Genomic DNA, 23718 nt, shown 5'->3' on the forward strand with positions numbered 1-23718 from the left:
TCTACCACCATCAGATGACTGGTATCTGACTTCTAAATGTATATTGCTTCATCTCCTGAATGATAAGATGTAAGGACTCAAGTTATGTCCCTTCATACTCTAGATTATTAACAACAATTAAGCATTGTTGAAGCAAAAAGAAGTGAGCCTTCATATGGGGAAAAACAAGATTTGAGATGTAACAAAGAACCAGATCTTGTTAGCAAGTAAAAGAATGGAAGATTGTCCATCTTCTTAAATTTAACTTTATTCTATAGCCTGTTAATAGTAAGGAAGGGAAGTAAGTCATTTATCAGATGACTGATTGTCTAGCAAGATGCAAAGGAAGATGGAAAAAGAAGTAGATGGTGATTTTTCCCAGAATTGTTTGACAAGTTGGCCAGAAAAATTGCTGTGGATGAACATATCAACTAACTCAGATTTTTTAAAAGATAGTAGCAGAAAGTGAAAGCAAGTGCAGATAATAGGATAATTATAAGATCCTAATACAAACCTATGAAATTAATGTCAGAATGCAAATGATCAGAATGAGCTGAATCTTATGAAGAAAGTGACAGTCAACAGAAAGAAGGTGTTTCTTTTAACTATTTGAGAGAGTGTCAAAGGAGAAATAAGACTGCTACATTGGGGTAGATGGGATGATGATAAACGACAAAAGAGAGAAGACAGAACTGTTCAGTTTCTATTTGGTTTCACTGGAAATGGCAGAACCAAAACACCTGATGTGGGGTCGATAGACAAGATATGTAAAGATATTGGAAGAGAAAGCCTACTTGCCTTGATGCATTCAAGTTCCCTGGAAAATTCAACCTGTTTTCATAGGTCTTGGAAGATGTGATGGATGAATCCCTGTCTTAATATTTACAGGATCATCAGGAAATGGAAGAAGTCTCACAAAACTGGAGAAAGAGAAATATTCCTATGTTCAACAAGTACAGAGAATACAGTCTTCAATCTAGATATATGAATAGTTAGATAGATATGTGATGACTGCATATTTTAAAATCATCCGGAGTCAGGAATTCAGGTTAAGGGAAAATCTTCAATCTTTATTCTCAGTAGAAGTGAAGAAGGATCGGAGGTGAAGGGGAATCGGAGATGAAGGGGGATTAGCAATGTGAACAGCTGCAACATTCCTGCCAGCCAGACCAGAAGCCAGCCAGCCTTCTCTCCCCACCTCTCTTCCTTCCCTCTGCCTCCACCCACCAAAATCATCATTTCCCATACAACACATCAAGACTTGCACAAAGAATGGGCGGGGGCCATTCTTTCTCCAAGCATATATATTAGGACCTCAGTGCATCAACTCGGGCTTCAGACCATTACATAGATAGATAAATAGGACAAATATTTCTTGTGTACTATGTACCAGCAATGAGCTGGTGGGAAGGATTTTTATGGAGGTGTGTGTAAGATGAGGTAAATCAAGGTGAAGTCTTTTCTGAAATAATAGTCCTAGTGAGGGAGTCATCAGTCAGGAGCAAGGAGCCTCAGGATCAAAGTTTCTCCGTGAAGGCAATGCAGTTGTTGATAAAAAGAAGAATTCTAGAGAGTGAGTCCAGGTCTGAATGGTTATAGATCAATGACCTTGACTTTTATTCTTGGAGACATTCTAGAAAGGATCATTAAGGAGATCAGAACTAGAAGGAATGAATGGAAGTTGGAAAAGGTAGATTTTATATTCCTGAGGACAGAAGAATGCTTAGAGATTAGAACTACGAGAAAGTGAAATGAAAGTAGCTAAGTTTCTTTTCATACTCAGTCCTCAAATATGGGATACTGTAGATTTCCGCTCATCAGGGAAAATTTTATAGATAAAACTCTTATTCAAATACTGAAGTTCATTAAGATGTAGAGGAAATTCTTATTCTAATATGGGGAGAAATAGAAGGTGTCTTAAATCCCTTCTTGGAGAATGAAATGGCAAATCATTCCAGTATCTCTGTCAAAAACAGGGTCATGATGATTTGAATACAACTGAAGCAACTCAACAACAACTGGCTCCTTTTAACTGTGAGATTGTGATTCTCTGAAATGGTCATTCACAGAGGTCTTAATTAGAGCTGTTGGAGAAAAAAAATACATTCACTAGGTGGATATGGCAAGATTGGTTTTTTCATCTTATAGATAAAGAAATAGATTCACACAGGCAAAGAAAATGGGATAACATCAGATAATAAGTTAGTGGCAGAAATAGAAGTAAACATTTGATATTCTGACTCCCAGCCCAAGGTTCTTTCCATGAACAATATATGTCTTAGAATGAGCACATGATTGAACTAATGGGCTGTCCTGCTTTGTTAATGGAGCTCAGGGTCTTTGTGTACAGAGATAGGAAAGATTCAGAGTCATTCCTCAGGAGTTACCCATTGGGGTATGTAGTGATACTGCTTAGGGTCTCCATGGTTGATGTATCATATTCCCTGTGTTCAATTTCAGGTTTCCCACAGTTTTGCTAATAAAACAGCACCTCTTTGGGCAGGTTGACAAACTGTTCATTAATGGGAACTAGGGCTGGATGCCACAATTACAGGGACTGACAACTCAAAATGGAGCAGCCATCTGGTGTCAGGCTGACTCAAGAGAGAAGAGGCAAGGCAGCAGTTAGAGATAACCTTAGAATCATAGGGTAAGGGAATATTAGAATTGCAGCGGAGTGTAGAGCCTAGAACAATGTCATACCTGGAGGGACCTTAGAACAGAGAATGTCAGAGCTGGAGGGGATTTTAAGTAAAGAGAGTGCCAGAATTGGGAAAGATCATAGAACAGAGAATGTCAGATCTGGGAGAAATGGAGCATTAGAGCAAAGATCCTAGGGTGGATCTTTCAGACTGGAAAGTGGATTTAGAGATTGTCTAATCCAGCATTCTCATTTCACAGATGAAGAAATCAAGATCTAGAGGGGAAACATGACTTGTCCAAGATCATCTAACAAGGTGATTATAGTGTCATATCCAGAACTCGCTTGAATCTTGTTTCAGAGCTCTTTCCCTCTCATCGTGCTGGCTATACATGTCAATTTCTTTCCCACTCTCCCTAGTCCCTTATGCCTTCTCCAAGAAGTCATTTAAATCTATTGAAAAGGCTCCCACTGGCAATGTTTCCACCTGTCAACACTGGCCAGAAGGTAGACTGGGCTGCAACTGGAGCACTTAGAGGTGAGAGCAATTAGTCACCATGGTGACTAAAGGAATGGAAGTTCAGAGAAACAGAATTTTCTCAGCCTTAAGATGCTTAGACGGTTCAATACAAAAACCTTCTTAGTCTAAAATACCCATGTAATGCAGATGCAGATGGGTTTTCTGGCCAGTTTATCTAGGAATAATGTATTGCTATTTGAGCAGCCTTCGTTATTACCCCATAGTTCTACAAAGTCAATAACATGGTTGGGAGAAGAAGCAGTAATGACTCTGACCCAAGTAAGTCTAGAGGGTCCTGATCTCTTTAGAAAGACTGTCTGATTCCCTAAACCAAGGCTCCTTACACTTTGCTCACTCATGACCCTCTTCTTTTTGCCCAAGAAATGTTTATGTGACCCTGGGCATATAAATTAAATATTTACTGATAATAAATGATAATTTTATGACTCTCACATTCACTTATGTGACCCCATATGGGGCACAAACCAGAGTTTAAGAAATTTTAACCTAAATTACTTGCCCATTTACCTGGTCAGACTTTTACTTGTCTTTGACTACTGCTGTTTGATTGCTTTCATGCTTCCCTCTCTCTCTCTCCTTCCTTTCTTTCTTTTTTCTCTTCCTCCTTTCTTTCCCTCTATCTACACAGGGAATCATACTCTTATCTATGTATGCTCTGCCCAAAGGAATATAAATCTTAACTTTTGAAACCTTGCAATATATCTTGGAGTTTTGGAGCTAGACCTCTTTTTAAGGACCTTTCTCCAAACCCAAATTATGCTGGCTCTCATTGACTGGCCAACAATAGGTCCCAGATCAAGTCTCATTTGGCCATTGATCTCTTATTGAATATTTGAGAATGAAGGACAAACAACAATAACAACAAAGGACTCTGATGGCTCAGAATGAATGTAAATAACAATTGTTTCTGCTTTTTTAAGTTAATTTTTTTGTTGTTGAGGCAATTGAGATTTAGTGACTTGCTCAGGGTCACATAGCTAGGAAGTGTTAAGTGTCTGAGACTAGATTTGAACTCAGGTCCTCCTGAATTCAGGGCTGGTGTTCTATTCATTGCACCACCTAGCTACACCCAATTATTTCTGCTTTTACCAGAAATACTGAGTGAGAGTCTTCCCCTCAAAAACAAAAGATTGTTTTTCTTTTCTTTTTTGATTGGGTAAAAGAGGCCTTTCTTTGCCTTGTTTCTTACCTAGCTTTAACCACTGAATGGGTGTTACCTCAGACAAATTGAGACCTGTGAAAGAATTCAGCTTAAAAAGGCCAAGTCTCCCAAGTCTCCATCTCTAGTCATCCTGATCTAAATGTTGCCACTGGATCAAGATGGTTCTGGAGAGAAAAGTGAGGCTGATGACTTTGCATAGCTCTTTCTTATTTAAAGCCAATTTACTTGCAACTCATGCCATCACCTATTGGTGTCATGGTCTTTATCCTGAACTGTTTTGACAGCCATGAATTCCAGATTTTCAGTCTAATCTTCAAAATCAGGGAATTAGAGAGATTTAGATTTAAATTTAGAAAGTGTCTTCAGTGCCATCTATCCTAGACTATACTTGGACAGCATCCCCTCCAAGAGATCGAACAGCCTTTGCTGGAAGAGGAAACCCACCATCTCCCAAGACCATCTATTCCACTTTGGGCCATTTCTAAATGCTAAGAAATGTTTCCTTTTATTTAACCTTAATCTGCCTCTTTTCAACTTCTACCTTTTCCTCCTAATTCTGCACTCTTGGGTCAGGTAACAAGACTAATATTTTTATCACATGACACCCCTCCAAATACTTGAAGGCAGCTATCGAGTCCTTCTTAAAGCTTCCCCTGTTAAGATCAAACTTCCTCAATCTTTCCACACTTAATATATGATATAAGCTTCAGGTCCCTAAGTAAAATGATCACTGTTCTATAGATGTCTTCTAACTTGCCAGTGCCATTTCCTTAAATGGTGTCCTCTCCTTTCATATATGAGACATCCAAAAAATGTTACTTCACTGTCTTCTTTGATTATACATCCAGTACACAATCTCCTACTAATGTCTTTACTTGTACAAGTCAGAGGACATAATTGGTTCAAATAAAAGACTTAACTAAATAGTTATGAAAGAAAATATAGACCCAAAAAACCCTCAAGAAAAATAAAGGAAAAAAAAGTTTCAATCTGTATTAAACATCATCCTTTCTCTGAATGAATAGCATTTTTTCCATCATAAATCCTTCAAAGTTGTTTAGATCATTGGGTTGCTAAGATATTGCTACTGATTTGTATACAGTACATTTTACTCTGCATCAATGCATGTAAGTCTTCTCAGGTTTTTCTGAGACCATCTTGCACATTACTTCTTATAGCACAATAGAATTACATCATAATCATATAACACAATTTGCTAGACCATTCCTCAATTGATTTCCAATTTTTGTCACCAAAAAAGAGCTGCTGTGACTATTTTTATACATATAGGTCCTTTTCCTTTTTTTTTTAATCTTTTTGAGGATATAGACCTAGTAGTGATATTGCTGGGTCAAGAGGTATGCATGGTTTTATAGCCTTTAGGTATAACTACAAATTGCACTACAGAAAAGTGGAATCAGATCATAACTCCACCAACAGTGTATTAATGTGTCATTTTTTCCACATCTCCTCTAACTCTCATCATTTTCCTTTTCTTTGTATCAGGTAGTTTCTCAGAATTTCTTTAATTTGCATTTCTCCAATCAATATTGTTAGAGCCCTTTTAAATATGACTATGTCTAACTTTGATTACTTCATCTGAAAACTGTTCATATATTTTTATCATTTATCAATTGGGTAATGGCTTTTATATTTATAAATTTGACTCAGTTTTTTATATATTTAAGAAATAAGAACTTTATTGGAGAAACTTACTTCAAAACTTTTTTCCACAAATATTATTGCTAAATGTATTTCTCTTCATCTTGAGTCTCTGCCCTTTTTATTCTATTGTTTCTCTTCTTTCATCCTGTCCCTCTTCAAATGTGTTTTGTTTCTGACTACCCCTTCCCAACCTGCTCACTTTTCTATCATACTTCCCCCTCTCCTATCTCATTCTCCTTCTTTTCTGTAGAATAAGATCAATTTCTATACCCAATTGAGTGTGTATGTTATTTCCTCTTTGAATCAATTGTGTTAAGACTAAGATTCACTCAATCTATCCACTACCTCACCCATCTTGCCTTACACAATAAAACCTTTTTGTTGCCGCTTTTATTTCAGATAATTTACCCCATTAGACCCCCCCTTTCCCTTTCTCCTGGTGCATTCCTCTTTCTCACCCTTTAATTTTATTTTTAAGATATCACCTCTGTACTCTCTACACACACATACACACACCCTCATACACTCACACACACACACACACACACACACAACACACACACACAACACACACCTCTTCTAACTGCTCTAATAATGAAAAAAGTTCTTGTGAGTTACAAGTATCATCTTTTCATGTAGTAATGTAAACAGTTTAACTTTATTAAGGCATTTATGATTTCCTTTTCCTGGTTACCTTTCTGTGTTTCTCTTGAATCTTATATTTGAAAGTCAGATTTTCACTTCAGACTGTTTCTTTTTATCAAGAATGCTTGAAAGTCCTTTATTTCATTGAACAGCCACCATTCCTCCTAAGAGAATTATACTCAGTTTTGCTAAGTAGATAATTCCTGATTGTAATCCTAGTTCCTTTGCCCTCTAGAATATCATATTCCAAGCCTAATGTAGAGGGTGATAAATCTTGTGTTATCCTGACTGTGATTCCATGATACTTGAATTGTTTCTTTCTGGCTTCTTGCTGCTTGCTTTCTCTTTGACCTGGAAGTGCTAGAATTTAGTTATCATATTCCTGGGAGTTTTCAGTTTGGGATCTATTTCAGTTTCTGTTTTACCTTCTGGTAGTAGAATATCAGAGCAGTTTTCCTTGATAATTTCTTGAAAAGTTATGTCTAAGCTCTTTTTTAGTCATGGCTTTCAGGTACTCCAATAACTTTTAAATGATCTTTCCTAGATCTATTTTCCAGGTCAGTTGTTTTTCCAAAGAGACATTTTGCATTGCCTTCCTTTTTTTTCATTCTTTTTTGTTTGGTTTTATTGCTTCTTAATGTCTCATAAAATCATTAGTTTCCACTTGCTCAACTCTAATTTCTAAGGAATTATTTTCTTCAGTGAAATTCTGTATTTTCTTTTCCATTTCACCAATTCTACTTTTATGGAGTTTTTTCTCCTTTGTGAATGTTTGTGTCTCTTTTTCCATTTGGCCAGTTCTGTTTTTCAAGGTATTCTTCTTATTGATTTTTGTGTCTCTTTTACCATTTTGCCTTGTCTGTTTTGAAGGTGTTTTTTCTTCAATAGTTTTTTTTAACCAAGATTCTGGCTTGTTTTTCATTATTTTCATGCTTTACTCATATTTCTCTTCCCATTTTTGTACTATATCTCTCTTTTGGAGTTTTTCTATGGCCTGAAACCAATTCATACTTTTCTTGGAGACTTTCAATGCCAGGGTTTTGACTGTCATTTTCTTCTGAGTGTGTTTTGATCTTCCTTGTTGCCATATTCACCTTTGATGGTCAAAATTTTTTCTGTTGTTTGCTCATTTCCCAGCTTTTAACTCTTTGTCAAATTAGGGCCCTGCTTTTAGGATGGAATATTCAAGCTTTATAAGTTTTGTAAAGTTTTTAGTTCTTCCAACATGGTGTGATCTAAGAAAAGGTTTGTTTAATGTTCTTCTGGCCTATGTTCTGTCTGTAAATGACAATAAGCACTCTTTTCTATTCAGGAAAGATGTTGAGGGTCCCCATTCCCTTCTAGCCAAAGACACTGGTCTGCTAGTGCTACTCCTCTCCCTGATACTGCCATCCAGGACTGCAACCCATATCCACATATGGACAAAAGTACAGAATTCTACTTCAGTGCTAGCAAATTGAGTCAGTTGTTCAATTTCCTTACCATCTGTGGGCTGAGAACTCAGGAAGCAGCTATTCCTATTGCTGTTGATTCCTTTACTCCCAAGGCCTACTCCTGGTTTGCTGATAACCTTATAATTGGTCTTTGGTTGAAAAATTATTTCACTCCATCATTTTGTGGGTTCTAATGCTTCAGGTATTGTTTTATGGCATTATTTAATGGTTTTGAGAGGGATTTTGGAGAGAACACTGCCTTTTCTCCACCATCTTAGTCTCAGCTCTTTGGGAAAGAAATGGGGGCATATTATTGAACCAATATTGGACTAGAGAAGAACACTTAACTTCTTTTCTCCATAAGAAGAGGAATATGTCAGTTCCCAATGTTTGCTATGTGAAGTTTTTATTTTCATTCTTGCTTGTTTTGGAATGCAAGTCAGCCATCCATTCAGATAAATAAATAATCCATTTCTGAAAATCCCTGTTTCTGAAGGCACGCATAGGTCTCTATAGACCTATACAACTGTTGATTTAGGATTAGAAATTCCTTGTTACTCCTGTTAACCTCTTAGGAAGGTGTTAATACATATAAATTCCTTTCAAGCTTAAAGATCTATCAGAGAAACCTGATATAATCTATCTCTGTTTCAAATCCAGGAATTTCCCACAGCCCAGAGATTTTCTGGATCTCCATTGCAAAGATAATAAGAGTGAATTGGAAGAAAACCAATGACAAAAATCTAGATTGAAATTTTGTAAGGTATCAATGTTTTGCTCAAAACCCCTACTTTGATGATAATTATGTAGCCAGCAACACACCTTCTGAGGGTTATATCTCTGAGAAGTTTTTGGCCAGGCTTTGAAGAATAAAAGCTCATGAAAAGGAACAAAGTTGATTTGGGATGCAATTCAACAAACAAAATTTATCTGGATCCACTCAATTATGAAATCAGCCTGATATGGCCAAAAAAGGACTTAAGAGCCAAAGGATTTGAAATTTTATCTGAACTATACTTTTTAATTTATTATGATAATCAAAAAATTTTCTCATCTTGAGTCTGTTTAATCAACTTTTTCTAGAGATTGGATTATGATTTCTAAGTTGCCTTCCATCTCCGAAATTCTCTGCTCTAAGCCCTCTCCCATCTTTGACATTCCTTTTCCATCTCTGATAGTTTTTTATTCTAAGGTCCATTGCAATTCTGAAAAATCATTGTTCTAAGGTGCCTTCAAGATCTGATATTTTATGTTCTAAAGATCCTTCAGTTCTGATTGTCTCTATGCTAAGGTCGTTTCTGCCTCTTCAATTCTGTGTTGAAGGGCCCTTTCCACTTCTGATATTTTATAATTCAATGAAATCAAAGAATGGGCTATGATAACTCATTCCCCATGTAATCTTTGAAAATCTCATCAGCTCTGATGGAAGAAAAAAAAAGTGAGACCCAATGTACGCCCATCTTTTCCCCATTTAAAAACAATACAATCTGCAGTCTTGTGGTAAGATAATGAGATGAAAAGCTGTTCTCCATCTTAATGTGTTTTCCTCTTCCAGATGATGTTCCTAGGGAAAGATGAGTTTATTTTAAAATGTATGTGTTTAAAAGGGTTGGCAGTCATAAAGGAGATGTGAGGAGGTGCATTCCACATGGTGCATGGCCCGGTCTACAATCTGCTCAGCTGTTTAATCGCTAAGTATTTACATCTACTACTTGCCCTGGTGACCTGCAATGGCAGGAAGGTTCATGGGCAGAAATCTGAGGGAGGGTTTCAAAGACCCCAGAAGGGATTGCTTATTAGAAAACCTTCTTATAACAGTGACCTTACATCTCGGATACCTACCAAGTAGAAAAGCTAACAAAAATCACTATCCTAATCTCTCCTCTCTTTTCTCTCTTTCCTTTATCTTTCTTCTTCCCTATTCACTTAGGAGACAGATGTAGTCCTGGAAAGGAACTTAAAGACTATCTGATCCAATTTCCTTATTTTACATATGAGGAAATTCAGGGACAAAGATATTAAATGACTTGCCCAAATTGCACAGTTAGTAAGCAATAGAGATGGAGTTTGGATCAATATTGTGATTACAGTATCCATGATCTTTCCAGTGCAACACATGCCACTCCCTTCACCTTTCCTCTTCTTTCTCTACTTGGAATCCTCTCTCAAACTTCTCTCTGTCTCCTGTATTCACTTTCTCTTCCTCTTTCTCCCCCTTCTTTCCTTATTTCTTTTGTTCTTTTGTTCTTTCGTCTCCTTTCCTTTCTTTTCTCTCTTCTTCCTTCCTTCCTTTTCTACTTCCTTTTTTGTTTCTTTCCTTATTTCTCTTTTCCTTTCTTCACTCCTTCCTTTTGTCTTTGTTCCTTACTTACTTCCCTTTACCCCTTTTCTTTCCTACTCTTCCTTCCTCCCTCCCTCCTTTCTTGTTCCTCCCTCCCTCCCTTCTCTTCCTCCCTTCCTTCCTGTGATTCCAGAGCCACCTGCCAGTGGCTGCTGGAGGTCTAACTCAGACCTATAGAATGGATCTCTTCATGTGAGAGGACTCATTATGATACAAGGAGACTGAGAGTCAGTTGTGTCCTCTGACCTCTCTCCTCTTCCCTCTGCCTCCAATTTATTTCTTTCCCAATTCACAAGGAACATCTTCAAAGGCTGCTTTCTAACTCCTTCAAGTATTATGATTCACAGCTGTGGAGGCTTTCAGAGAATTGACCTGTCCCTTCACTTAGGGATGGTCTTTAACATTTCCGTCCTTCCTTCCTTCCTTTTTGTCTTTTTTTGCCTACTTGCTTCTCTCTCTTCCTCAAACATTTACACTTACTCTTTGTAGAGTCACTGGGGCCTACAAAGAAGAATAAGACCCCATAATCCATGAAAGCGAATTTATAGTCTATCATAGAGGACAAGACAAGGAACAAGCATCATGACTATAACTAACAGTGAATTCTAATGTATAGAATTCTATATGTATAGATAATAATGTAGAGAAGATTCTAGAGGAAGGAGACATCACTGTGATATTCATGAACTGCTTGGGATTTAAGCTTGATTCTAAAGGATAATTGGGATTTGGATTCTCCTCTTTCAGTGAAGTTCAAGATAGGTGGAAAAATACTCTAAATTACTTGATCTAAATCATTGATTATAGAAATTCAAATTTAAACAGCTCTGAGGTACCACCTCACACCTATCAAATTGGAGAGATGCCAAGAAAAAAAATTGTCCCTGAATTTCCTCATATGTAAAATAAGGAAGTTGGACCAGATAGTCTTTAAGTTCCTTTCCAGGACTATCTCTGACTCCTAAGTGAAGAAAGTGAAGAAGAAAAATAAAAAAGGGAAGAGAGAAAAGAGAGGAGAGATTAGGATAGTGATTTTTGTTAGCTTTTCTACTTGGTAGGTATCCGAGATATAAGACCAATATATAAATATATATATTGCTAAGGTAATTGGGATCAAGTGACTTGCTCAGAGTCACACAGCTAGAAAGTGTTAAGCGTTTGAGACCAGATTTGAATTCAGGTCCTCCTGATTTCAGGGCCAATGCTCTATCCACTGTGCCATCTAACTGCCCCAATAATTTTTTTTAAAAGATAGGTGGACTGTATATTTCTGAATCATATCTTAAAAATGGATAAAATCTCAGAGGCCATCAAGTCCAATTCAGACCTAAACAAGAGTCTCCCATACAAAGTCCCAGAAAAATCATAATCCTGACTGCCTGAAATATTCAAGGGAGAGGCATCCCATTTTATCCCAAGAAAGCTGGTTTCATTTTTACTGATTTCCACTGCAAATCTTCTTTTTCTAACTCTTTTTGATTACTTTTACATTTTGAATGTGAAATATTAGAAGTCATCTGGTTCAGCTACTCATTTTTTAAATGAGGAAACTGAGGAAAGTTAGATAATTTGGTATCATAGTAAAAGAGCCAGTAGAGAATTTAAAGGATATCTAATCCCAAACTCTAATTTAATAGATGAAGAAATCAGAGCCCAGGTGTAGAGGGCAAACTCTGAAAAGGTGTTCTTGAATCAAGGGAAATGGGGGACTTATAGTTAAGCACCTACTCATTGTGAGATAATGCTTCCCTACTTAATGTGATAGTGATGTAATAGTTGCACATGCTCAGTGTGCTGTAGTGATATAATCATCCTGAGGTATTTAAGGGAGTCTCAGACACAGAAGGCTCTCTCAGCCACAGACACAGACAAGACTCGAGACTCCAGATTTGAGCCTTCAGAGTCCATCTTTGACCAGCCTCGTGGTGGCTCTCCTGGCTTCATCACTCTTCCACTAAGACCAAGGACTCAGGCTGATCCCGAGGTCCTCCAGAGAGCTAGTCCAGACTGATGTAATCATCTAGGGATGTTAATTTATTTGTCTAAAGTCACACAGCTCTATTGGACTCAACCCATTCTCAAACCCAGGCAGGTCTTTTTCCTCGTTCTTCCAATAGCACATTTTGCCTCCCAGAGTTAGAAATCGGAAGAAAGGAGGGAGAGGGAACATGACATAGTGGGGAGGGTGCTGAATTTTGGGTCAGAAGACCTTGATCAATTTCTTGGTTTGCTGATTACTACCTGTGAGTCACTTTCTCTCCTGTAAAGTGTCTCACTTTACACTTCTGTAAAATGAGAGTGATAGATTAGATGATAAAGGTTGTATTTATCCAGAAAGCTAGAATTCCCAAGTTTTCGCAATGTGTGTATGGGGGACAGAGCTGCCAAACAAAATGAGCCCCACCTCATGGAGGACATCTATACCCCCAAAGTCATTTAGCTGGAGCCTGCCTCTGTCTGAGATCTTCTCTGCTCCTTTCTCTCATGTTATCTCCAGCAACTAGAGTAGGACAAGCTTTTGAGTGTGATATAGAAGCTGAGAAGAAGGTATGGAATGAAAAATGAAGGCTTTGCTTTTTTGCAATCGCCCCTCCTCTGAGCTTGAGGAGGGCAGCCCACCACATTTTTATCTTCATCTGCAGATGCATATAAAACATGCTGCTTAGGGCAATGATGGATGAGGACCACTTTGTAATAGGCCAATTACTCCAACATAGGTTGGGGCCTCTTTTGGGATGGCAGATATATCAAAGATAGATTCTGCTAGGGAAGCCCAAGTTTTATTGTCACTGCCATGCATGAAGGAGCAGGAGTCAAGCTGCCTATCATGCTGATTCTAATCCATAATGCCATTTCTATTCAAAGTGCCAGAGAAAAGGTCATAAGAATACCTTCCCTTCTCTGCCCTCCCTTACCCCCCTGAAATTTCATCTTCTCTTAAGACAAAAACGGTGTAAGGTGTTGATCTCAGGCACATTGAGAGAGAGAGAAAGAATGACCTTTTCAAGTCATGAAGCTGAGCTGGTGAGACCCTGTTCTGGTCAGGGCTCAGGTCCTTGGCTAGTAGCACAAGAAGAATTTGTAATCAAAATCTACTCCTTCCCCCTCCCACCTAACAATTCCACCCTCTCCAGGTCCATCATTAGATATCCCTGGTGAGCTTTCTTTCTTTTTTTTTTTTCATTAAAGCTTTTTATTTTTCCAGACATATGCACGAACAATTCGTTAACACCAGCCCTTGCAAAACCTTGTGTTCCAATTCCCCCTTCCTCCACACCCTCCCCTAGATGGTAAGTAGTCCAATATATGTTAAACATGGTAGAAATATATGTTAAATCCAATATATGCATACATATTTATACAATTATTGTGCTGCACAAGAAAAATCAAATCAAACCCTGGTAAACTTTCAAGGGATATTTTTAATACCTGCAAATTCTTGTCATTTTCAGGTCAGTGATGAGGCAGATTTCTGAGAACTGGGGCCCCTGCTGTCCCCTCTTCTCTCCAGAGAAATGTCCCACAGCATAAGAATGATTTTTGCTTGAAGAGATTCTATAACTTTTCAAAGAGCTTCCACGTTTGTTGTCTTTTTGATCTCTTCAATAGCACAGAAAGGTAGGCAGAGGAGGGAGGATAATATGTAGTTGCTGGGTATTGTGCCCTAGAAGAACAAATATTCTCTTCCTTAGATTTGTTTCCTGTTCTTGGATATGGAGTTCAAATCCCACCACTGCTCCCTGATAGCTATGTGACCTAATATACCCCTTTTGATCTCCCAGAATCCTTATCCCATCTCACACTGATACTGATGAATTGGGTTCCCTCGCAAGGCTATACCTCCCCAGAATTTAAGCAGTACCCATGAAGGGAAGTGAGGAAGTCTTTCTATAATATCATTAGCTCAAACCCTCATTGTGATATGTTCTCTCCAATGTCAATTGGTAGTGATTAGTGTCCCAGTTTCATCTAACCAATTAACATCAATTGAGTCTTACAAAGTGATATTCCCTCAGAAGACATTGTATGAACAGAAATCCTGAATTAGGACACATTTTCCCCTGTATGACCTCAGTCCCAGGGAATAGTGGGATTAAAGCAATTACTACAAAGCATTTACCCCACCACATTTACTTCCAACTGTGGTATAGATGATGGATGAGTAGCTGTAGCTCCCTCTTGGCTGTATTCAATATAATTTTATACTGGATCATGCAGGTTGCTGGAGACTTTGCTCCTAAGCAGGCTTAGCTGTTCATAAAATCAAGCATGCACTACCACTCCTAGATCTCTGGTGACTCCATCGCCCAGTCTTTCAAAACTCACGGTTACAGCTTAGTCTGCTACTTGATTAGGAAGAAATAAATGCAAAGAGGCAATGAAAAGAGACCCAAATTCACAGAATGCATGCAAGTCTGGGTGGGGATATTAAAGCCTACTGGAGATCTCCCTCCCTACCCAAAGGCTTACATCATATCTTCTCTCAGTCATAGCCAGGGAGAGAAGTACCACACTGTTTAATTAGTGTCTTGTGAGCACTCTCAGTTCTGGATCAGTAGTCAATTGAACAACTCCTCTTCTTCATATTGGAAGACTGAAACCAATGCCTGTGTATTCTCCAAAGACCATAGGAGTTATAACGTCACACAGAACAAATGAAACATGTCCTTAAGAACTGAGATTCCATTGGCCAGTCCAAATCCCCTTTTATACTAAGCAAGTAGTTTCAACTCCCTTGCCTTCAGCTCCCACATCTGGAAAATGGCAATTAAAATACTTTTGACCAATATTCTTCACTAGGTAGATACTTACCCATCTGCCTGCTTAGGGAGAAGTGTTGAACTGACCATCCAGGACAGCCCACACTGGGCACATGTGGAAGAATGGGAGAGGAAGAGGTGATAGTGGCTGATTACATGATAGGGAACTATGCTGCCCTTCTATCTCTAACATTCGTTACTTATTTGATATTAGGCAAATCTCATAATCTCCCTTTGCCTCAATTTCCTCATCTATGAAATAAGTGACTTGAATTAGATGCACTCCATTCTCTTTCAATTTTAGAGCTATGAGTCTATGATTCTCAGGCATTATGCATCCCAATGGACTATTTTGTGTAACCCATTGGCAGATCTCCGTTCATAATTAGAGCTCAGAAATACCTTGAACAGCGGTCGGGTTTTGTGTTTTCAGATAGTACAAGTATTGTCTTTCAGTGCTGTAAACAAAACTTCATTCCATTCAATGTCCTGTCTTATCCAGTTCTTAAATCTCTGTTCTTTCATTTGGAGGTCCATCTGCCTCCTCCATTTTCTCTTAATTCTTTGAGGCTTTGAACATTAGCCTTACTTCCCATTGAGTTCCAATGCTTTGTTCTGACTCTAGTGAGAGCCAAGATTATAAACACATCCTAGTAGACACATTCTCATGGGACTGGAGCCTCTTTTTCTCTCATGTTGTAAGTTTTCATAACATTGTCTGGAAAGTTTACAAATTCATTTATTGGAGACTTCTGGATTCATGTGCTTCAGTTCTCGACAGGATTAGGAATCTCCCAAAAAGTTTCCTGACAATTAACCAGGTTATTGAAGTTAAAAGATTTTATTCTTGCTTATCTAGAAAAGGCATGTTTGAGAAATAATACATGTACTTGTATGTATATATGTACATGAAACAATTGTAGTGTATGCATTTGCATGTGTGTGTAGAGGGGGGAGAGGGAGGAAGGGAAAAAAGGAGACAGAAAGAAAGGGTAGGGAAGAAGGGAGGAAGAAAGAGAAGCAGGGAGAGGGAGAGGGAGATGCAGTGTTTGTCTAAGACAGACACATGAAGAGTGAGTATCTGACAAAGGTACATTATGTTAGAGAAGGAAATATTTATGTGAAAGTCGGATACAAAGGATGTGTGTGAAAAAGAGGAACAGAAATAAAGAGAGTGTGTGAAATAGACAGAGACACATGGGGAGAGTATGCATCCCCTAGAGACACAGTGTATCTGTGTGAGATAAACACAAAGCATGTCTGTGAGTGTATGACTCTGAGGATTGTTACTGTGGAAGCAAAGGACGGAAAAGAGAGCAGATTTCCATTAAGTGAGGAAAGGCTTATAAAGTATGGCACATAGATGGCATGAAATGTCATCATACTATAAGAAGGATTACTAGGAAGATTTCGGAGAAATATAGGGAGGCTCATTTATAATGATGTATGATGATTCTCTGTCTGTCTTTGTGTCTCTGTCTCTGTCTCTGTCTTAGTCTCTGTCTCTTACACACACACATTGGCCACAACAATGAAAATGGAAAAAAAATGAAGTGAAATTTTATGGTATAATCCTCAATCAGGGTTTCAGAGAAAAGACATAAAGAGGCACCTATCTTTCTTCTTTGGAGAGGTATATCTATTGGGGGGCAGGCTACAAACATATAACGTTCCATATACTGTCATGTTTGATTGATGTTTTGGCTAGTTTTGCTGAAGGATTGTTCCTCCCCCCTTTTTTCCCTTTGTTAAAAGAAATGATTCTCCATGTGGAGGAACCGAGATTTGCAAGTAAATGAAAATAAATTAAGGGGATATAACAAAATATATTAGTAAAATATTTTAAAAGAATATGTTTAAGAGACAGGGGTATGGTGTATGTATGAGACACAGAAGAAGAGACATACAGAGTGACCTGAGAGGAACACAATGTGTATGTATGACTGAAGGGAGGAAGAAAAGAAAGAGAGAGAAATAAAGACAAAGGAAGGAAGGAAACCAATAAAAAGGAAAGAAAGAAGGGAGGGAGTGAGGGAGGAAGGAAGGAAGAAAGGGAAAGTGAAAGGAGGGAAGGAATATTTGTGTTTATAAGAGTTATAAAGTGTATATGAAAGCGATGGACACTGTATGTTTGTATGGGAAAGATATACACTATGGATTGAGACAGGGACATGAGTGTGAGAGACACAAAGTGTGAGTATGAGGCATTTAAGTGTGAGTAAGAGATTCAGAATTTATATGTGAAAGAGACAAAGAGAATGATCATAGAAACAAAGTGTATGTGTGTGTGTGTGCGTGTGTTTAGTAAAAGAATGCAATGATAGACTATATAACCCAATGAACTGAGGCAACAGCCTCTTCCTCCACCCACTTCCCACTCCTCTGGCTTTTTGGTACTCAAGTGTCCTCATTTCTAAACTGGGAAGAGTGAGATAGTTGGGATGGGGATTAGGCAAAGCAGACAAATGAATCTGGGTTATAGCATTACAAATCAGGAAACAAGATGAGGGAGACAACAAACCCTTGGCCAAATAGAAAGGACAGCAAGGACCCAGCTATTGAGTTAAGCTTGAGGTGGTGAAAATTGATTAAAGCTTCAATATATTATCTCCAGAGTCTTACATAAGTCTCATTAGAAGTCCCTCCATGTAGATAGAACAAGAGGCCTCTAGACAATGAAGAAAAGTAAAGAATAAGAATAAAAGAGGGGGTTATTCATGTAAGCTGCACATTGCTAATACAGAGCAGCTTGGAATCCATAAGTGGAGTGAGCTAATTGGGGAAGACATAAATTTCCCTCTCCTCCTCGTCCTTCTGGAGGTCTTCTTCACAGATTGGATGACCATTTGCCAGGGATCTAATAAATGAGATTTCCGTCCATTTGCAGATTAGCTCACATATCTCTGGGATCCCTTCTGATTTTTCTGTGATGGTGAAATTGATCACCAAATGAATGAACAAATGAACACTTAGCTTCTTTCTCTCCATAAGAAGAGGAATATGTCATCCTATCTGTCACTTCTCCTTACAATGACATAGTCTATTACATGTCATTGCTGAAAGGGTACATTTAGGAAGTTTTGTTACATTTTTGTAAATAGAAGAAAATGTCGATGATGAGGTATGAGATGTACAAATCTTCAATAATGAGTAACTATTGCTATTCCTCTGGCTCCCATCCTTTCCAAAGATTCTCTGCTATATCTGATAGTCTATGTCTAGCACAGTGCCTGGCTTACGTTAGACACTTAGTAGATGTTATTCATTAATTAATTGGATAAAATTAGAGATACATCCAGGAGTATACTGAATCCATTTCAATAAAATAAATAAATAAGATAAATAAAGACAAATGTTAAATTTTCAGTGTGAGCATTTCACCTCAAAGATTAGTAAATGCTACAAATCAGGGCTTGACTTATTGTTCTGTCGATTTCTGGGCCTGAGAAAGTGATGAAGAAAATGTTAATAAGGCAGATTTAACTGAAAAGTACATTTTGCAGAAAAATGGGAGGGGAAATATCCATAAATTGTTTACAGCAGTTTGTTTTGTGGTATAAAAGAATTGAAAAGTGAGGGGAAGCCCATCAATTGGGTAATGATTGAGCATATCGTGGTACATGAATGTAATGGAATACTATTGTTCTATAAGAAATGATGAGAAACTGGATTTCAGAAAGACTTATGATGCTAAGTGAAGTGAGCAGAACCACGAGAACATTGCACGTAGTAACAAGAACACTGTGTGGTGATCAACTATGATAGGTTTAGCTCTTCTCAGAACTATAATGATCCAAGACAATTCCAAAAGACACATGCTGAATAAATGCTATCTGTTGGAATCTTTACAAAGTGTTAAGACATTGGAGATGATAGAGACAATAGTTATGTGGTTTGGCATGGTTCAGTGTGATTGATTTGCTCTTAGAAAGAGATATTTTGTGCCAGAACTTGAAACAAGGTACTAAGTGGAACTGATAGAAACAATGCTTGTGTTCACACCTTTAGAGAGCTCATAAGTATCTAAGTACTCAATGGAGTTCACACGTTTGGGAGAATGCAGGGCTTAGTAGGGCTTAGTCCAAATTCACACCTCCCTTAGGGCCAGAGAGCACTCTAGGAGATAACCCAGAATCCCTCTCCCTACAAAAGGCGGAGTTAACCTTTGGGAGATCACATAAATAGAGGGGGAGCTCTTGGAGCTTGGAAACGGACTGGAGGTACTTACTTGAGGTACTTACTTGAGTTAGTTACTTGAGTTAGTTACTTGAGGAGTTACTAGAAACTCTGGGAGCTCGAGAGAGTTTTGCTTGGAGTCGGAGAGAGCTCTTGGAACCCACAAGCCCTATCTTCAAAGCAAGAGATTCATTGCATCTTTCAACTTGGTGCTGACTGGAGGCAGAAGAAAGCAGAGGCAGAAGCCAAGGACAAAGCTGCAAGATCTCTTGGAGCCAGGCAGAGAGTTAGGCCTCAACTAACCGGGCTATTTTGGAAGGAGAAATAAACGTTTGCATTTTTACCAGCTGGCTGCATTTTTGGAGTAATTATTGATTGGGACTGAAACTAAGGCTGCCTCCAGAAAACCTTCACAGTTATCCACATACGAAGAAAGAACTATGGAATCTGAATGCAGATCAAAGCATACTATTTTCACTTTTTTGTGTATGTGTGTGTGTGTGTGTGTGTTTCCTTTTTCATGGATTTCCCCTTTTGTTCTGATTCTTTTTTCACAAAATGACTAATGTGAAAACATGACTGTACAAGTATAACCTATATTATATTGCTTGTTTTGGGGGGGAGTGGGGAAGGAAGGAAAACAGGGGCAAATTTGGAATTCAAAATCTTACAAAAGTGAATGTTGAAAACTATATTTGCATGTAATGGAAAACATAAAATACTGTTAAGTGAAAAAAAAAACATATGATCATGCATATATTTTCTCTCCTCCCCAAAGACTTGGTGGTCAAATGTTTCCCAATATGTCCCTTGATACAGTCTATTCTCATCACAGAATATCCAAGTTGGAATGCCATCAGAGACTAGATGGTCATACACATACAAAAAAATAATTCTCTTTAGATGTATAAGAGATCGTTCAGTCTTTGTTTGATGATCTCCTATGAGGGCAACACCCTACCTCTAGGAAAAGCCTATTCTCTCTTAGGATGGATTTCTTTTTTAGGAAGTTTTTTCCTTCTATCCATCCTGATTTTGCCTTTTTCTATCTTCTACTCATTGTTCTTGTGTGAACTCCCAAAAGATGCACAATTTGTGCATCTCACATCTCTTTTGAACAATTCTTCTTTGCTCACAGAGCATAGTGCCTTTTTGATTTAGGTGTGCTTTGCTCAACAGTCTTATTGTCATGACTTTGTCATGAAGTTGATTCCAAAGTTCTTAAGAGTGACTTTGAGAGTGTCATTTTATCACTTTTTCTGACTACCATGTGGATGCTTGCCTTATGGGAGTTCTCCATAAAATAATCTTCTAGGCAATCACACATTTGGCATTTGAACAACATGGCCAACCGATTAGAGTTGCACACTCTGCAGTAGAGTTTCAATATTTGGCAGTCTAAATTTGAGAGATGACTTCAGTGTCTGGTATTTTATTCTGCCAGAAAATCTTCAGATTCTTCCTAGTATAATTCAAATAGAAGTACTTTAGTTTCCTGGCGTGGTGCTGCTAGGTGTCAGGTTGCACAGGTATATAATGTGGTCAGCACAATGGCTAGAAATTCAGTTTGATAGACAGTCTAATATTTCTTCTTTCCCATGCTTTCCTTTGGAGTCTCCCAAACATCGAACTAACTCTGGCTGTGTATACCCCAGCCTCATTATTTTTGTTTACATTCCTTCAAAGTGTACTGCCAGTGTTGCTACTGGGTTTATATTCCAAAGAGAGCATAAAGAAGGGAAAGGGACCTGTATGTGCACAAATGTTTGTGACAGCCCTCTTTATAGTAGCCAGAAACTGGAAACTGAGTGGATGCTCATCAATGGAAAATAGCTGAATAAATTGTGGTATATGAATAATATGGAATATTATTGTTCAGTAAGAAATGACCAATAGGATGATTTCAGAAAGGTCTGGAGAGACTTACACGAACTGATGCTGAGTGAAATGAGCAGGACCAAGAGATCAATACTATATGATGATCAATTCTGATGGACTTGGCCATCTTCAGCAATGAGATGAACCAAATCAGTTCTAATGGAGCAGTAATGAACTGAACCAGCTACACCCAGCAAAAGAACTCTGGGAGGTGACTAAGAACCATTACATTGAATTCCCAATTCCTATATTTTTGCCCGCCTGCATTTTGGATTTTCTTCACAGGTTAACTGTACAATATATTTCAAGAGTCCGATTCTTTTTGTACAGCAAAATAATGGTTTGGACATGTATACTTATTTTGTATTTAATTTATCCTCTAATATATTTAACATGTATTGCTCATCCTGCCATCTAGGGGAGGGGATAGAGTGAAGGAGGGGAAAAATTGGAACAAAAGGTTTGGCAATTGTCAATGCTGTAAAATTACCCATGCATATAACTTGTAAATAAAAAGCTATTAAAATTAAAAACAAACCAAAGTGTACCGCCAAGGTAAATAAACTTATGCCCAATATTCATAATTTCCCCATTTGCTATAACCAATGGTTCCATGTATGGATGGTGTGGTGTTGGCTGGTGGGACACCTGTGTTTTTTGGTGTTAATTGTTAGGCTAGAATAAGCAGTAGAGAATCAATCTATATTTTATTTTGTTGCATCTCAACTTCAAAGACTTTGTTGATTACATAATCATCTGCAAACAAAAACTCATGGACCAACTCTCTCTCCACTTTTGTCTTGGGTTGTAGCCTTTTCGAGTTGTCATTTATCATCGGTGCGGTAGTTAACCTTGATGCTACATTTTTCCTTGTTGAAAGCACCTGAACACTGCTGAAAACATCACGTTAAAAAGCATGGAAGCAAGCATACAGCCTTGTTTCACTCCATCGATGACTGAGAAAATGTGAGAGCATTGTCCATTATCAAAACCCCCCGCAAGTATATCAGAAAATTGATATGTGATACCGACAACTTTTCCAGGCAATGAAATTTGGACATAATTTTCCATAATTCCTCATGACTGACCATCAAAGGCCAGAGCAAAGGTCAGGTCAACAAACATTATATACAGACCCATTTCTCCTGAAACTGTCGGGCACCATACACCATAATGACCATTCCCGGTCCTTTCAGAAGCTATACTGGCTCTCCGATAGATGAACATTTTCCAGTTGAAGGATCAGCCTGTTAAGGAAGACTCTGGCAAGAATCTTACTAACGATTATTAAGAAAGAGACCCTCCCCTCTGGGATTGTCACAGGACTATCTATTTCTTTAACCTTCATAGAAATGGACAATCTGTAAGGAGTTACAGCTGCATGGTTTATTAATTACCAATGTTTGCTGCAAGACTGCATCCTTAAGATTTTATTGCATTTATTGCATGAAAGACAAGGTCATGAGATGCACACATCTTCAGTAGTAAAAGATCATTACTATTGCCATTTCTGAATCCATTCCTCCTAAATACTCCCTGCCACGACTGGTAATCTTTGCCTACTCTTGCATTAAAGTCACCCGGAATTATAAGCTTCTCTTCTTTTGGCACATTGATAATGAGACACTCCAGGTTTTCCTACAATTTTTCTTTGACCTCATCAGGATCCATCATGGTGAAATAATACACATGGATGATGGTGGTGGAGTGCTTTCCTACAAGGGGCAATTGAATTGTCATGAATCTGTCATTCAGTCCTTTTGGTAGGTATATAAGCTTGTTGACTAGGTTAATTTTGATTGCCAAACCTACACCAGCTTTATGATGCCCCTCTCCCCTGTGACCACACTAGAAAAATGATGTATCCAGTCCTGATTTCAGGATTCTGCTCTTCATTTGCCAGCCTTGTTTCACTCAGAGCTGCTATTTTTAATACCTGTTGAGTTGTCTCACAAAAAGAGCTGTTTCTTATTCAGATCTACTAGATTTCATGTTGTGTATAAGTGTGAGCACATTGTATATACTGATGGTGACTGGAATCATCTTTGCAAGACTTTGGGTACATTTTTGTATGTGTTTTAATCACAGGGTAGTATCCCTGCCCGTGTAGTAATCAGACCAGGGTTGGGTAATAAAAAATAATTTTAGAGCACCTTTTCTAGCCTCTTTCTCACATCAGGAGGTGAGCTGTGTGGTCTTTTTTTATTTTTATAGCTTTTTTTTGACAGAACATATGCATGGGTAATTTTTCAACATTGACCTTTGCAAACACTTCTGTTCCAACTTTCCCCCTCCTTCTCTCTACCCCCTCCCCAGATGGCAGGCAGTCTCATATATGTTAAACATGTTAAAGTATATGTTAAATACAATATATGTATACATATTTATACAGTTCTCTTGTTGCACAAGAAAAATCAGATTTAGAAAGAAGGTAAAAATAACCTGGGAAGAAAAACGAAAATGCAAGCAGTCCACACTCATTTTCCAGTGTTCTTTC

At 38.1% G+C, this 23718-nt stretch overlaps 1 long non-coding RNA gene across 1 annotated transcript in view; it reads left to right on the forward strand.

Annotated features, from left to right (window-relative positions):
• LOC116420849 overlaps positions 1–23386 on the forward strand; it is a 44271-nt gene extending 20885 nt beyond the window's left edge. Inside the window, exon 3 of the long non-coding RNA XR_004231308.1 lies at positions 22033–23386. This is a non-coding gene — a long non-coding RNA (uncharacterized LOC116420849). The remainder of the gene's footprint in view (positions 1–22032) is intronic.
• The last annotated feature ends 332 nt before the right edge of the window (positions 23387–23718 follow it).

The sequence above is a fragment of the Sarcophilus harrisii genome, chromosome 1 (assembly GCF_902635505.1).
Source record: "Sarcophilus harrisii chromosome 1, mSarHar1.11, whole genome shotgun sequence".
In the NCBI taxonomy this organism is placed as follows: domain Eukaryota; kingdom Metazoa; phylum Chordata; class Mammalia; order Dasyuromorphia; family Dasyuridae; genus Sarcophilus; species Sarcophilus harrisii.